General features: G+C 35.9%; 2 long non-coding RNA genes across 3 annotated transcripts in view; one reads left to right on the top strand and one right to left on the bottom strand.

The window, feature by feature from the left end:
- The window catches only part of LOC310897682, a 130,541-nt gene that overhangs the window by 35,108 nt on the left and 78,342 nt on the right, over positions 1-17,091 (bottom strand). The window lies entirely within an intron of this gene.
- On the top strand, positions 12,451-16,215 carry LOC310897677. 2 transcript variants are annotated; one of them, XR_014582477.1, is made up of 4 exons: positions 12,451-12,842; positions 13,263-13,396; positions 13,827-13,898; positions 16,165-16,215. It is a non-coding gene; the product is annotated as an uncharacterized lncRNA (long non-coding RNA). The 2 variants fall into 2 exon arrangements; XR_014582478.1 differs by having other exon boundaries at positions 12,451-13,396.

Below are 17,091 nucleotides of genomic sequence, written 5' to 3'. Positions count from 1 at the left end.
AGGTCTTAGCTCTTTCTACATGAAGACCTGCTGCATGTGGGTTGGATCACAAGGTTTGTTTCATGGCAGAAAGCATATAAATTTGTTTCCCATGAAACTATGGAAATTGCACTGTGTTGGAAACTATTGGGAATCTATGAGTACATAAGTTTCTTTCTCTAAACATTTTTTTCCATGAGAGAAATTAATACTGCTCTACATTTTTTTAAAGATAAACCCTGTAGCTTCTTTCCATGGACAAGCATACTTTGACAATCAAAGACAGAACATGTGAGAAAATATGTTTATTTCACTTTATTTCACTTGCAAGGGAAACATATAGTTCCTCTGTCCCCTTCAAGTTTCAAACAAAGATTTGCATGACCAACATTTTATGTCTGTTTTAGGCACCAAATAGATATTTTTAACCTTGGAAAGCTTTAGCTGGAAGACCTGTGTTTCAATACTAGCTGGAACAATAGCAAGTTGAAATACAACATATATCTCAGTCTGGAAGAGAAATAATTGATACCAGTAATGAGTTGGATAGAATTTCATAAATATGTACCCATTCACATTAGAACTTACAACATAAAAATTACAGGGCAAAGATAATAATAATTTCCCTACTACTTAATTTATGTTGCAAAATGTTCTAGGAAATCATTCTTTTGTTTGTTTGTTTGTTTTCTTCATTGTTCTTCCTATAATATTGACTGAAAAACAATTCCCTTTTTGACTGCATCCATAACCTTCTTCCAGCAGCTTTTATTAGCAAAGCGAATTTTGTTCTATCTCTGCCAGTATTGGTAGAACTAATAGATGTTAGAGAAAGAAATAGGTGACAACCAGGCCTCCACTAACATGCTGTAGAACTATTTTACAGAGTTCCACTGCTGTTCAGATGAGAGGTCAGAGCAGAAGTGGCAGGCTTCACTGTCATGACAGTGGGGGGTGTGCATATGGTATTTGTTGTCTATGAAGTGGTTGCCCAGCTATTCTTCTGATAACTGGGGTAACGTTGTTGCTTAGAAACATCAAAAGGAATATTTTATCAGGAGACCAGTATTCGCACCAGAATGTGGCTAGTGGCATGTGATATTTCCACATTCTAGGTCACCTTTTTCTCTCTCTCTTTCTTCTTTTCTTTCTAAATAATTTTTTGTAACCACAAAATTTTTTTTTGGAAATGTAGGGGGAAAAACACCCTCAAAATCAGTGAGCTTCAGGCCTGCAATGCCAAACTGTGGTGATGGAAAATAAAAGAGGAAATAACAAAAGAAAAAAAAAAGAGAAGAGAAGAGAAGAGAAGAGAAGAGAAGAGAAGAGAAGAGACGAGAAGAGAAGAGAAGAGAAGAGAAGAGAAGAGAAGAGAAGAGAAGAGAAGAGAAGAGAAGAGAAGAGAAGAGAAGAGAAGAGAAGAGAAGAGAAGAGAAGAGAAGAGAAGAGAAGAGAAGAGAAGAGAAGAGAAGAGAAGAGAAGAGAAGAGAAGAGAAGAGAAGAGAAGAGAAGAGAAGAGAAGAGAAGAGAAGAGAAGAGAAGAGAAGAGAAGAGAAGAGAAGAGAAAAGAAAAAGAAAAGAAAAGAAAAGAAAAGAAAAGAAAAGAAAAGAAAAGAAAAGAAAAGAAAAGAGAAGAGAAGAGAAGAGAAGAGAAGAGAAGAGAAGAGAAGAGAAGAGAAGAGAAGAGAAGAGAAGAGAAGAGAAGAGAAGAGAAGAGAAGAGAAGAGAAGAGAAGAGAAGAGAAGAGAAGAGAAGAGAAGAGAAGAGAAGAGAGAAGAGAAGAGAAGAGAAGAGAAGAGAAGAGAAGAGAAGAGAAGAGAAGAGAAGAGAAGAGAAGAGAAGAGAAGAGAAGAGAAGAGAAGAGAAGAGGAGAAGAAAAGAAAAGAAAAGAAAAGAAAAGAAAAGAAAAGAAAAGAAAAGAAAAGAAAAGAAAAGAAAAGAAAAGAAAAGAAAAGAAAAGAAAAGAAAAGAAAAGAAAAGAAAAGAAAAGAAAAGAAAAGAAAAGAAAAGAAAAGAAAAGAAAAGAAAAGAAAAGAAAAGAAAAGAAAAGAAAAGAAAAGAAAAGAAAAGAAAAGAAAGAAAAGAAAAGAAAAGAAAAGAAAAGAAAAGAAAAGAAAAGAAAAGAAAAGAAAAGAAAAGAAAAGAAAAGAAAAGAAAAGAAAAGAAAAGAAAAGAAAAGAAAAGAAAAGAAAAGAAAAGAAAAGAAAAGAAAAGAAAAGAAAAGAAAAGAAAGAAAAGAAAAGAAAAGAAAAGAAAAGAAAAGAAAAGAAAAGAAAAGAAAAGAAAAGAAAAGAAAAGAAAAGAAAAGAAAAGAAAAGAAAAGAAAAGAAAAGAAAAGAAAAGAAAAGAAAAGAAAAGAAAAGAAAAGAAAAGAAAAGAAAAGAAAAGAAAAGAAAAGAAAAGAAAAGAAAAGAAAAGAAAAGAAAAGAAAAGAAAAGAAAGAAAAAAGAAAAAAGAAAAAAGAGAGACTGAGTCATTCTCGGTGGAAAAACTGCTGCAAACTTTGTGCCATGGCAATAGGTTCAGTTTTGTAAGGGTTTCTACAAACATTTAAACAGTGCTCTTGTGAACTCCTAGTTAGAAATTTGAATAACTGTCTTACACAGAGCAGTAATTCAGCAATTGACATTTCCCCATGTTTAAACAGTGAGACCGATGTGGTTTAAGCCAACAGAGTTTATTGGGATCAAAAGGAAAACACAATAATACAGCAAGTCAGGGAAACAAGAATTAAATGACAGCATGCAAGATTACCATTCTCTGCCCCAATTTACCAGTCCTCTCCCCAGTCAAGATAGTCAAGATTGTTATATTTTCACTGCACTTACATCTAGCTCATTGCCCCAGTTGGCCAGATTCTCCATGGTATGGACAATTTTATTGGACTCCACAGGTGATTTCAGCTGAAGTGTTCTAAATTCAGTGACATGCACTAGTGCAGTGGTGCAACTGCAGCTGCTCTGCTCTGGACTGTTTTGTGCTGTTGGCCGTGGGTCATCGCTCAGACCCCAAACTGCTGGACACATGCTGGGTGCCACCCACCCCTTCAAGCTTTCAGATGTTTTTCACAGTAGAGTTAAAGGCAATTTAAACCCTCAGTAAGTCCTTTGTCTAGAAGAGAAACACTTCCCTAGTCAAATATCATTTTCTTCCTCATTTTTATCTTATTTTCATTTTCTTCTGGCTTTTTCCAGAAGCCATCTGTAGCGGGCAGGGGGACTCCCCAACCCTGTGCATGTTTTCCTGTTCGCTTTCAAAAATGAAAGCCAACATTATATTCACTTCAACAGTAAAACTTCACAGCTTATTTTTAAACAGAAAATTTATAAACTGTTACACAACTGACATGTAAAAGAGGCCCGGCCTATCCAGTTAATTCTCTTTTTTTATTTTTTTTATTTATTTTTATTTTTTCCAAAAGCAGATGAAGGTAGATCATTTCTTGGTTTGGCATTAGTCTCTGTACCTCTCCAGGCATTCTGGGCTTCTTTTTTTTCTGCTTTCATGTCAGATATTAAGAGTAAGCTCATCCTCTTTCATGGCTTCTGACCACCAGCTTTACAGCAACTTATAGCAGCTGTAGTACCTCCAAGATAAACAGATTATAGATAGTGACATACACAAGTGATTCCATGTATTCTTACATGCTATGTCAGTGACAAGGATAGAGACCATCCAGAGGCAGAAGAAAAACACGGATGAGAACCTGGTTCCCACACAGCAGCTAACCAGGCTGAAGTAATCCACTGTGTCCCCTGTAAAGTAGCTCCTAATACAAGAAAAAAATCCCTCAGTTCCAGCAACGATTAGTACTTCTTAACCTACTTTACATGGTGAGGGCAAAAAAAATGAGTGCTTGAAGTTCCAGTGCAACAAACAGTCCCCCCAGCCTGAAGCACTGCAACAGTAGACTGAATAGGGGGATTACAAGAGAGACACAGAAAGTCCAGGTGTCCCTGGGCAGCTGACTTAGTGGTTGTCTACGTGATTGTGGTTTCCAATACAGAATCAAAACAGGTTCTACTAGCAACTAGTTGTAAACATTCAGGATCCTGGAGGTAATGAACTCACTCTTCAGTTAACAAACAATAGAGTCATCAAGTACTACAATTTCAGTGCTGTAAATATAACACCGGTGGATATCGGTGAGCTGCTTCAATCCAAACACCTCACATGGGGCTAGTGCTTTTCTTTAGAAAACAAACACAAACAGATGGGATTTGTTGTCAGAATAGGATCAGGACTGTAAATGAATGAAGGTCATTCACAATTATGCTGCTTCTGTAGGAGCAAGTCCTTGCTAGTTGCTGGGAAGAACATGTTGTTTTTTATCGGGTAAACATATAATGTTAGTCTTCCTCCATTTACAAGGAAAGGGGACACAGAGCCACTTAGTGAAAGAGTCATGTGGACTACTTTTCAAACCTGTAGAGGAAATCTCTTCCTTTTAACAATGAATTTGCATAATAGGTGGAATTCTATAGCAAATGAGAGGTAAATACAAATCTGTTGTGACACATGACTTCTATCTCCATTCACCTCAAACACTCTTCTCAGGAAATTGAGCCTTGTTACACCTGGAAGCAGTGGAGCACAGGAAAGTGATGCAAACTCCCCAGGAAAGGGAGTATCAGCAGCAAAAGTAGACCTCCACATCTGAGACATTGTTCTGTATATTTATCACATGACATTGTAGCTTTTTGGTAGCTTTCTGGTAGCTTACAGTTAAAGACACCAAGAAGAAGCAAGAATATTGTGGTTTTGTGTTTTTCATTTTGTTTTGTTTTTGTTTTTTCCAAACAACACTTTGAAAATTTGGCCAAATATGCCTTGATCCTCCTCATGCGGTTTAATGGACCAGTCAATATGACTGTTATATATGTGATATACAGCCAGCCAGGTGATACAAGTGAGCAAACCTTTTCCTTTGGACTTGTGTCCCTCTCTCCACCAATTGTTGAGGGAATCTAGGTGACTGTTCCTACCTTTGATGTCCCATACAGTAGCTAATTGTAGATGAGATATACCTGTGCCCAAATGTCCAAATTAGATGGGCTTGATTCTGACTTCATCAGGTTGTCACACAGGTAACTTCAACGGAAGTACTTTTGTGCAAACAAGATTTAAGGCTTAAGATTTTAAGGAAGGGTGTTCAATGTATTTTATTTCACTCAGCTGAGATTTACTTCAGGATAGCCAATTCCTTTCTCACAATTTTTATGGAGATTCATCTACCATAAAAAGATTTATAGGCTAGTAGCATCATGTACATCAGATACAGGATTGAGTGTTTATGAAGGTTAGTCTGTCCAGGCGCTCTGCTTCAAAGGACTGTACAAAAACTTATTTTTCCAGGAAGGGCTGTGTTGGTCTCTTCCTAGCATTCTTGGAAACTCACATAACATACTTCATATGGGTGCAGCACATTCTCCCATCCCACTCCATATCTGGCTGGATCTGCAATAGCCTCTTTTCATTCTTCCCCACTTCCAAATATGTCCAAAATTGGACTTGGAGTGAACACAGCAATCAGCCCTGTTTAAGGAATGATGGAAAATGAAGGTTTCTGGGCAATCCTTCTGTTTCCAAAATTGTACAGAGACAAGAACTCATTGAAGAAATGCTTGACAAAGAGATTGAAAGGAAGCTGAGAACAACAACAACAACAAAAAAAACTTTTAAGAAATGACTCATCCATGAGATAAGACCCTACCTGCCTGTGACTGATAATGCCTATTTCTTTGCCCATTTATCCCAACCACAGCTAGAATATATACCACTTAGATTTTTTTGACTGTGGTAGAAAGGACGCATTGAACGAAGATATTATATTTACATAAAATATGACATGCGTAGGGTAATGACACCGTAACTCATTACATATAAATTCCACAGTGATCTATAAGGGTTAATCCCTCATGATACATCCTATATTGTATGTGTAACATAATATAGTTAGCAAATTGTGGAATCCCAATTTTTTCTCATAGAGTACTGGGAAAATTCAGAGCTAGAGAGTTAGATAAGTGGAGAGAGAGGAATCAAAGGCTGGAAATTTGATGCTAGAAATGTTGGAAATCGAATACTGGAAATGCAGGGCCTCTATTGTCATCATAAAGGATGGGCCGCTTATACAGAATAGCAGCACCAGTGTCTCATCACTTATTTTTTAATTTACTCGGAAAGAGTCATACCCTTGTTATACATGTCATTTGGCCAAAACCTCTGCACTGTGGACATCATATAAATATTTTTATGCACTAAACATTCAGAAGAAACTTAGATCATACTGTTTTATGGCAGATCTGTTACTGGATTTTGAAGAATATAAAAAACACAGTATTGTCAGGAATTCTGACAACTGTACCAGTTTTAAATTATGGAAACATATGGAGGGCAAACCATTTACCATGGATACAGCCTAGTGTTCAGAAATATTGAATTATGTGACAGGTTGTAGAAGAAAGAGTATGGCCAGCAATTTATTTTGTTTCAGGTATATTGTCATTCTCATCTTCTCATAACACAGTTGAGGTTGTATTTCAAATCTGTGTCAAAACTGAGAAACTTCACAGTTCTTTTTCCCCAGAACACACTTAGAAGTGTCCTTCTTAGAAATGTCCTTCCAACTGATCACTTAAAAGCTTGGAGCAATAGTCAGTTATGTTGTTTTGTTGTCAGGAGGGGGAACACCTGTTTACATGTGTTAATAGTCATAGGACAAGGGGGAATGGTTTTAAACTAAGACAGGGGAGATTTACGTGAGATATTAGGAGAAAGTATTTCACTCAAAGGGTGGTGAGGCACTGGAACAGGTTGCCCAGAGAGGTTGTGGATGCCCCATACCTGGAGGCATTCAAGACCAGGCTGGATGCAGCTCTGGGCATCCTGCTCTAGGGGCTGGCAACCCTGCCCAGAGCAGGGGAGTTGAAACTAGATGCTCTTCAAGGTCCTTTTCAACCTAGACCATTCTATGATTCTATGATGATTCTATGATTCTCTTGTGTAAGCTAATATGCACCGAAAGTTCTGCCACTGGAGAGAACATCAATCAAAACAAGAAGATCCATGTAGAAAGCAAGAACAGATGGTAGGTGATGAGTGCTGATTTTGGAAAACAGAGGAAGTCATATAAGAGAAAGTTTTGCCCTACTAAACGATTTTTATTCTGGCTGCCACCATTTGTTACATAAGCAATTTTTGCTCTTTGATATGTCCTTTGAAAATGATTTAAACTCAGTTTCTAAATCAGACATACAAAAGCACATAGATTATAAATTTAAAACGAGACTTGTGGGCAAGTATGTCATGGTGGAATCTGCAAGAGGTGAAGTAGCTTTTTTATGTTGTTCTTAGGGCACTGTTGCCAGTAATTGAAATCTGGAATGACAAGTATTATTCAAGCAAAATGCAGAATAAATTAATTCAAAGTGAGAAATATATTCTGTAAACTGTTTCTGCTTGTCTGAAGCTTCACACAACTTTAAAATTTAGGGTTATATGTTTGTGAATTCTCTTCAGACTGCATAAATTATTAAAAATCTCAAATGTTGGTATAGATCACCATGTATGTGTGTAGATCTTACATGAAAATACTTTGCTATGAATGAAATTAGAAAGAATTGCACTTTGTAATCCAACAGGTCTTTTTTTTTTTTCCCCATTATTTTCCTCTTGTGTGTATACTGAGTCAGGTTCAACAAAAAAACTGGAGCCACATTTTCTGACCTCTAAGCCTAACTGCCTGAAAACTAATTCTTGATTATGTGTACACACTGTTTTCTGTGGCCCAAGATTCCTTTGAGCTAATGTCTAGCAATACTAGCTCCTGCTCTAAATCCCTCCCTTAAAGTGGCATCTCATGAGGAAAGTGTTGCAGAAGTGCAGAACCAATCCACGAACACTAGAATTGCACGAACAGATCACTGTTGCACCATGGTGTTGAACAAGCTACGTAAATTTCAGGCAAGAGCAATATGAGTGTCTCATAAACTACCTATCAATAACACAGAAAAAAAAAAAAAAGGTATTATGAATAGCTGTAATGTGATGGATACTTGCAAGCTTACATGGCAAGTGAAAAAACATCTTTACTACCTCTGAAAACAAGAGAGGATAAATTCTCAAAGGGCCTGAAACTCTGCAGCAGGTAATAATAAAACATTGGATTTCATTTTAATGGATGAAGAAGATTTAGTCATTAACCTAGGAATCAGTGGCAGTTCAAGCAGAGGTGGTTACGATTTAGTGATATAATTTCTGTGCTGAATAGAATACATCAGTAGCCAGTGTGACGTAAAGGGACTTTAGCACATCAATTTCCAAAGCTTAAAGTGTTGTTGGAATTACCAAAAGAACTACAAACTTAGACTGATTTGTATTAAAAAGACTATGAGTAGTGTAGGCAAAATTAGCCATCCAAAATTATTGATTCCACTAGTAGGAACAAATGTAACAGACATGTTACACAGATACGTGGAAGTAATGTTAAAACAATAGCAAAAACTGACTTATGAATAACAGGGGAAAAAAAAAAAAAGAAGAAAGTAAATAGGAAGGACTTCTTATCATTCTGGAAACTTTATGAAGTTAATAAAATAAAAAGTAATTTTATAAAGGAATTATTACAAAACAAAGCCACTAGGCAATAGCTTAAGTACATTGTTAAGTATACATAATGAAACTGAATTAAATAATTTTTTTTAAATTGTTTTCACAATGAACTAATAATAACTAAGACAAAAATACCATATCAGTGGAACAGCAAGCTTGTCCTTTGGAAAAAAAAAATGTGAGGAAGCATCTGCTAAGGTTGAGCAGTTATGGAATAGTATGTTCATACTTCAACCAAAATCTTAAACAAAGAGACCTAGAAGTCTATATAACTATAAACTACTTATCATCTTCAAACAAATTCAAGAACACTTCAACAGACTCAGAAATCACTGATGTTCTTCCAACATTTAAAAAGAACAAGAGGCATTTATTACCTGATGATTGATTCTACATGGAATTAGGAAATGGTTATTTGAGATTTAACAAAGAATTAAAAGTTATAAATATAAGAAGGAAAGTTAGCATGCTTGTTTGCAGAAAGTCTGTCTGATCCAAGAATCTTATCATTTTTTTCTGGAAACACCGTAAATCTAGATTGGAAAATGTAACTACATTGATATTGTATTCTTGGACTTTTCTGAGTCAATTGAATTATTACCTGGACATTTGATTAAAAAACAAAACAAAACAAAACAAAAAAACATTTGCATGAAATAACACTAGCAGAGCATGTGTTTCAGAGACTAAAACTGGCTAAGAAGTCTCAAAAAGCAGTTAATGTAAAGTCTTTGATGAGTAGGACTGTTTCTAGCGGAATTCCTCAGAAATTATTTTTTTGATCCTGTGGACTTATATCAGTGACATAAACAGGGATAAATTGCCTTCTCTGGCCTCCCTAGAAGACATAACATTTGATACAAATTTTGTAAATAATTAGGGAGCCAAATCACAGTAAAAGAGTAAACTGAATCATATGCCTAAAAACAATCACAAACAAGTAAAATATGCTTTAATTAAACCTGCAAATATCTTACTGTGGGAAGAGTTGGTTTCACCATGTCTTTAAGTGGTTAGTTTATCTATTTTTTGTGAATTTCATCCAGATTCTGCAGAAAATCTTTAAAGATTGTGAATACAAAAGTTTGGGCTGTGTTATCATGATAGTGTCTTCTGATCTGGAAGTACCTGATTGTGGCAAACTTTGAATCCCTCTCTTTTGGGATCTGAAGAGAAGATAAGAACTTTTGTGCTGCCTTCCTTGTTCTCATAGTTCCTGAAACCCTGTGTTATGAAAATACCTATATCTCATCTGGCCCTAAAAGATCCTGATATATAGTGATTTCTTTGCCACGTGAATGATCAGCATCTGGTGTTACGGATTGCAGAGGAGAAGCTGGAGAAGGAACATGGAACAAGGCTGTGAACTCGATAGAATAACTTCACTCTCATGTCTGGGTCCACAGTGTCGTTGCACTATTCAGAACAAACTAATCACTGTATTTCAGGTCAGCAATCAATTTCCATAGTTTAGGTTTGCAAGACTAAATACAAAGGTGCATGGGAGCAGCAGAAACACATTTCTGTGTAAGATGTAATAGATATCACCAAGATACATTCAACACAGTTGGCTTCTAGCTGGAGCCTAGACCAATGGTGGGAGTTTGGACCAGCAGTCTGAGGCCTAAAACTCTTGTGTCTGCAGGAAGCTCTTGTGCTTCTCAGGCCACTCCCCAGGTGAGTGTACAGAGGCCATCAGACAAACAATTGTAACAGTTGTTTTTAGCCTCAAATTCTGCTAAACTGTCTGCCCTACCTATTCAGGGTTTCAGACTTTCTTTAGGTCTTTCCTGCTTTGCTTGCTGAAGACAATAGTTGATCAATTGTTCAAAGAATATCCTACCAAAAATTAAGCAGAAATAGGATTAGATTCAGCCTGTTTTCAGAAATCTGTGTGCTTTGAAAAAAGAGAGACAAGATAGTAAAAGCAACCAAAAGAAATATTTTCCTCCTGAAATCTCTTTCAGCTAATTTAGTTACATGTAGTAATAGTAGATTAAAAATTCAGACTGAAGTGTGGCTTTGAAGTTGGCAACATCTCTCCTATTTCAATATTTTTTTCCCTAGCAGTATCAGAGACTTTGATTTGGAATGTACACAACAAAGGTATAATCATTCAATTCAGATTAAAGAAAAACAAAAACACAATTCTTGTTGTGTGAAGCTGGTAGATTGTCCAGGCTTTTGCTTTTGTATCATCCAGAGCTGGTCGCTGGGGATACAAAATTATAAAACTCTAAATCCTGCAACCAATCACCGTGTTTTTTAAGGGGGTGTTGATTTCACGTGCAGAAGTGTGTGCACCAGTTTATAGCAACTAAGAAAAGCTCCTTTCTGTTTGCCATAAACTGAGCTGAATCAAGTAACTACAGTAGGGTGGTTGTTTAAAATGGGTTTCTCCATGTGTGGCATCTTGCTCAACATCTGGTTCTAGTTAACTTCTTTTCTGAGGTTTTTGTTTACATTGCTGTGTTGAATTCATATTTAATTTCAAAACAAGACAGAGTATAAAGCTAGAAGTTCATCTGATTTGTACAAAGAAAAGGACCACAAAACAAATGTTATTGTCCAGTTTGTGCATGGAGAATTAGATGTTATCATATGACAGTTTTTGTCCTAAATCTGCTGTTTGTGATTTTTGCTAGAAAGGTTCAGTTAACTATCCTTCATAACCATGCCTAAGGGTGCACTGAGGTCAGCTTTCTCTAAGATCTTTTATTCACCACCTTGCACAAAGTAAGTTTTCATGTACTATGACTGCATGCAGCTTTTGTCTGATAGAATCAGAAACTAGCATTTTTTATGGAATAAAATTAAAATGTAGTGGTTTGTTCCAAGATTTTGTGCAATTAACCAAAATATATTTTTATAAAAATGAAAAATCACATTATATATCGCAGTTTAACATTTGATTTAATCTTGTAAAACCTACCATTAAATATATATATATATATATTCGTCCATATTTCAGCTGGCTAGGTGGGTTAAGCAAACTGATTATAAGCATTTGGGGATTTGTACAATCACATCTCACTTCTGTATCATTTTTCATGTGAGTTTTAGCGACCTCAGAATAACATTTCAGCTTGTCCAGGCAGCACATCACTCCTGTCAATCAAATAGCTTGACCTTAACCTAACAAAGTACTAGCAAATAAACTGTGATTAAACCAACCATTCCAGAGGACATCACAATACATATTTTCTGACAGAATTTAAAAGCACACTTGCACAAATTTCACATACATATATTCACAGAACAAACAATCTATATTTAGTTTTATTGCATCTTTCTTCATTCCCAAACATGCCCATTTTCTGACATAAATTTCCTGCCACTGCAGACCACAGGTGCAACACAGCACAATCAGCAAAATCTCAGCAGTGAAAGCACTTATTTGGTTTAGCAGCAGCACCAGCAGAACATTACTTCCCATTTCTGTGGCTCCTCCCACCATCTGAACACAGTGATTTCATTAATTCTCCCCAGTTTGTCTCAGCTTGCCATCATTTACGTTGACTGACTTTTCCAACACTAGTTCACTTGTCTTTTTTTTTTCTGAATTATGTCTTTCCTTCTTAGAATTTGAATCTCACCAATTACTTACTAACTCTTATGTTCATTATTGCGATACTTATTAACTCTCCCAGACTACTTACGAAAATACTTGATTTAATTCAAAATACTTTTTCTGGCTTTAACTCCCAGGGATCTGCAGGTCAGCCTCACCTTCATCCCTGAGAAGGTGATGGAACAACTAGATCTGGAAACCAGATCCAGGCACATGAAGAACAAAAAGATGATTGGAAGTAGTCAGCAAGTATTCACCAAGGTGAAATCATGTTTGACCAACCTGATAGCATTCTATAATGAAAAGCCTGGCTTAGTAAATGAGTAGAGAGCAGTAGAAATTGCCTACCTAGACTTCAGTAAGGCTTTTGACACTGTCTCTCAAAAGATCCTCATAGAGAAAATGATAATGTATGAGCTGGATGAGCAGACAGTGAGGTGGATGAAAAACTGGCTGAATGGCTGGGCCCACAGGGTGGTGATAAGATATATAAAGTCTGGTTGGAGGCCAGTAAATAGTGATGTACCCCAAGGATCAGCTCCAGCTCCAGACCTGTTCAACATCTTCATTAACAGTGTGTGTGGTGGGGTAGAATCTACCCTCAGCAAGTCTGAAAATAAAACTGGGAGAAGAGGCTGACCCCAGAGGGTTGTGCTGCCATCCAGAGTGACCTCGACAGGTAGGAGAAATGGGCAGACAGGAAGCTCATGAAATATAAAGTCCTACAGTGGGTAGGAACAACCCCAGGCATCAGGACGTGCTGGGGGCCACACAGCTGCAAAGCATCTTTGCAGACAAGGACCTAGGAGTCCTGGTAGACACCAAATCAAACATGAGCCAGCAATGTGCCCTTCCTCTAAGGAAGGCTAATGTTATCCTGGACTGCATTAGGCAAAGTATTACAAGCAGGTTAAAATACAATTTCCCCTTTGCAAATCAACACTGGCTACTCCCCAAAAAATTAAAACAAACATACATATATACAAATATACATATTTAAATAATTAAATAAAGTGTATATGGCAGCCATTGAAAAACCTGAGCAATAGTTTGTTTGTTTGTTTTTCCTCCTCTCCTTAATTTGGTTTACATTCTGTAGTCTAAGAAAGAGGAACAAGAACTTCTTCCACACAGCTTTCTGAGTAGGAACCTGAATGACCTTAAAGAAGCTCAAGAGAACTTCTGCAGTTCCAGCTCTGGGGACACTGTATGACACTTGCCTGAAAGGAAGAAGTAATAATTTTCCTCACTGAGAATTAAGAAAAGTATCAAATAGATTCCTTAGAGAATGTGGAAGCTGACAATTTTTCAAAATCTATTAACTGAAAAGTAAAAATATGCAAATATGTCAATAATTACGAATTGAAGCATTTCAAATTAACTCTATGACTCAACAAATTCAAATATGGATAAGGACATTATCTTTTTTCCATGGAATAGCCACATGTCAGTCAATAATAGATATATACTACAGGGAAAGCAGAATTTATTATTCATCTGAACTCAAACTAATTCAACAGTGTAGCTTTCAGGCTTAAAGATACGCATGTCACAATGTTGCATTCTAGGTCTCCGAGACATTGATTATTAGATATGACATGAGATTAGAAACTTCCTCATTTATGAAAATAATTTAAAACATATTCAAATATTTTTGCATGAGGAATGAATGGAACCCAACTATTTAGTTCTACTGACTTCACCGAAAGCATCAGGATGAAGAGAGCTTTGCAAGGTAAACTTTTAATAATCCCTACTATCAGAAAAGTTTTTATGTTGTAGAGAAAATCTACTTGTTAATAAATCATATTATGAATATTGTCTTGCTCTATTTGTACTCTCTCCTTCTACATAACTTTTATTTTTTTTAACAAAAAAAAAGAAACATGGTACAATAACAGGTTTCATAAAATAAATGGTCAGACAACGACACTAGAGTGTACAATAAGGAAAAATATCTCTGTCCAGGTTTGTTTGGTTTTATTTTACTTCCAGATCATTATTATGAGAAAGCATCAGCTTGAACTTAATACAGTTGCATTGGTGATTTTTATAGAGTTCTTGCCATGATTGAAAGTCGAATTACTACTTCCCCTAAGCATATGCCTGAATAACTGAAAGATCTGTGCATCAGAGTGGAATTAAAGAACGGACACACTCATATTAAAAATAGTGCATAGGGTAGGGGAAAATATTTTTTATTTCTTTGCCTTCTTTTATAATAATGTAAGGTCAGTAAGAAGACAAGTATATTTTTACTTTAACTAGACGTGAAACCAGATATTAATGCAATTTGGCCTATAGTGAATAGCCTTATCACAGAGATAAAGTTTTTTAGAGTCTGCCTCTGTAATCCTCCACTTCTAGAATATCACTATAGAAAGTATATTTAAATCAGATTCTACAGCTTCTACTGAGGAATGACACCAGTCTGCGAGCTCCAGAACATCTGCAAGTGCAGGAAGTGTCAGGTCATCTTGTTCTTAAGACTATAAACAAAAATCAGTATGTCTGAGAGTAGCTTAAAAATAGAAAAAGGTTCTACATAATTACAGACTTTTACAACTGACAAAATATTTTTCATTTTAATTAACCTCTCTCCTGCCCTGGCTTCTGAAAATATCCCATCTGAGACCTTAGTCATCTGTTTAAACAGAAGCAAAATATTAAACCTGCAATTTCACATTATGGAGGTCACCTTCTACGAAAAAAATTCTGAACCTCTGCATAGCATTACAAAGTGTTTTGCTGGCAAGAAGTACTTTGTTCACAGTATTTTCATGGAGAATAGCTTGAAGTTTGAGGTTAAGAAAATATTCTCTGATAAAGACCCTAACTCTGACTCTCAAATGACTGAATAGAATATGAATCTGATATCTAAACTGTTCACGGTCTTATCCTTGTTATAACACCATTTTTTGTTTGTTTGTTTTGTTTTGTTTTAAAAAAGTCATAATTAAGGTTCTCTCTACATTATCATTCAGAATAATGTCCTTGCCAATAGCAGGGGTTTGGAATTAACTGATCTTTAAGGTCCTTTCCAATGCAAACCATTCTATGATTCTATGATGATTCTAAGGATCCAGAATAAGGGACAGCAGACAGTATACCATTCTTTTAGAAGTTCAGGAGGTACAAACAGACAATTTTATATTCTTTCCAGTATAGTTTCAAAAAAAAAATAATTTACTTATATATTTGATTTTCTTACCCTAATTGTTTAGTTGATTGTCTAAAGGAAAAGGAAATAACAATAATGAATCACAAGAAGTGAAAAGAAAAAAACAAAACAAAACAAAACTGTTTTTAGATATTGTTTCTGTACTATAAATCACGGGTGAAGAAAAAAATAGAATATTTGTTTTCAAATATTCTCTGCCTCTGCCTAAATGCATGATTTTTGTCTATTATACAATAAATATTTTGTCTAATCTAGTCTACACATGTCAAAGAGGCTTTCACTTCTTCCTTTGGGAAAAGTCTCACAGATCTGTAGACATTGCTGTCACAGAGGTTATCCAGACATTTAGCATTTGTCCTTACTTAACTCTATGCAGTTATTCATGCTTCTGCTCTCCTTCTTTAGGCTAAACCAATTCCTGCCTATTACTGAGAAAGCCCTTTGGAAATTTGCAGAGAGCTAACCTTCTGCTCCTTCCTCCAGTCAGTGGGTTTCAGGCTCCTATACTGTTTCGTTGTTGTCATTGTTGTTCCTGAAAGCAGACTTTTCAAAAACAGATTTGCAATAGGTTTGTGATTAAATTCTTTACTGTGGTATCACCCCGTGACTCCACCTAGTCTTGTGTCCTCTTGTAGTAGATGCTGTGCAGATATGCTGATGGACATGAAACCTAAGCCAAAGAATTTTCAAAACTATTTCACAGCTCTCATCTTCCTAACATGATCTGGTAAATCCAGAAATTTATTCCCTATATTGTTATTTCCTTTTTTTTGGTGGAGAAAGTCCACTCTGGACAGACTTTACCTTCCATTTGTGTCAGTACTTAGGGGAGTTTCGTCACGCATGGAAGAAACAGAAGAGGAACAGCAAGCATGGGAGCCCAGAGATCCTGAGCATGTTGGTAAACCCTGGGATTGAACATGTCACCTAATGTGTTTTTTAATAATAGGAGATGGTATCTGTGCTGAAAAAGCTTGATTCTGAATGAAAAGCAATGGAGGAAAATTCCTCAGATATTGAGTTCCTCCCACTTGTCTATAGAGCATGAGTCATTATTTCTCATGGAAACCAATATGATTTAATTATTAAAATGGTGTGTGTGTGTGTGTGTGTGTGTGTGTGCATGTTCCTGTTCATACTACATCTCACTATATCAGTTTTAAAAACTGGTTGCAAGTGCAATCACACAATATAGAGCAATTAAAAAATTGCCTTGCAAAGTTGAAGAGAAAGTATTGATATAATAATGTAACTGTAAATCATAAATGTATATTGAAAAATAACACTGATCTAGAAATTAAAGAAATAGCCATTGTTTTTTTGTTTTTTTTTTGATAAATTTTTGGACATAACTTTCAAAACATATTCTGGAAATCTAGTATAGACATTAGTCTGCTTTCAAAGATCTTTCTTTCTTTCTCTTTCTTTTCCTTCCTTCCTTCCTTCCTTTCTCTCTCTCTAACACTTTCTCTCTCCCTTTCTTTTTCTTTGCTCTTCTTTTTCTTATTATTATTATCTGAAGCAGAACCAGGAAAAACTTCTCATAATTTCCTCATAAATTGTTTAACAGAAGGGGTTTGCCTCAGTTTAAATTGCCTGCTTGCACAGTTTTAATCTGACAGGCTGTTCAAAATAGTTTTTAAGCCAGATGAAGGAATGGAATAGGTACATTTCTATGCAGCAAAGAGTCAGTGGAAAGAGACCCAATGACTCCAGGGGAAACAACTTACACATTTACTTGTCTTTT

Source organism: Anser anser (genome assembly GCF_964211835.1).
Source record: "Anser anser genome assembly, chromosome: 1".
NCBI classification, from domain to species: Eukaryota; Metazoa; Chordata; class Aves; order Anseriformes; family Anatidae; genus Anser; species Anser anser.
Note: the sequence above shows the minus strand (reverse complement) of the source record. Positions and strands in the feature narration are given on the sequence as shown.